Consider the following 314-nt stretch of genomic DNA (forward strand, 5'->3'; position numbering starts at 1 on the left):
GCTCTTTGCGGATTTGTTTGAGTGCTAAAAATAAAGTTGTGACGATAGGTCATATCAATGGCAGTTCCTCGTGTTTTATTCAAATATTATACACACAGTTTTGTTAGAATTTGAGCATTTTTGTGTYATAAGGGGGCATACAGTAAAGGCTTTATTCGTGCAAAGCTTAATATTAATTGCTTCTTGATTTCCGTACTGGCAAGTAAAAGAATCAAGTGGAATTTAGAATTGTGCTATTTGGGAAGTAGGCGTGATTTCGTTCATTTTCACAGCGTARCATAGGAATAAGAAAATAATACCACTTTCAAATTTAT

The sequence above is a fragment of the Bactrocera latifrons genome, unplaced genomic scaffold (assembly GCF_001853355.1).
Source record: "Bactrocera latifrons isolate USDA-ARS-PBARC rearing strain unplaced genomic scaffold, ASM185335v1 scaffold_456, whole genome shotgun sequence".
Lineage (NCBI taxonomy): Eukaryota > Metazoa > Arthropoda > Insecta > Diptera > Tephritidae > Bactrocera > Bactrocera latifrons.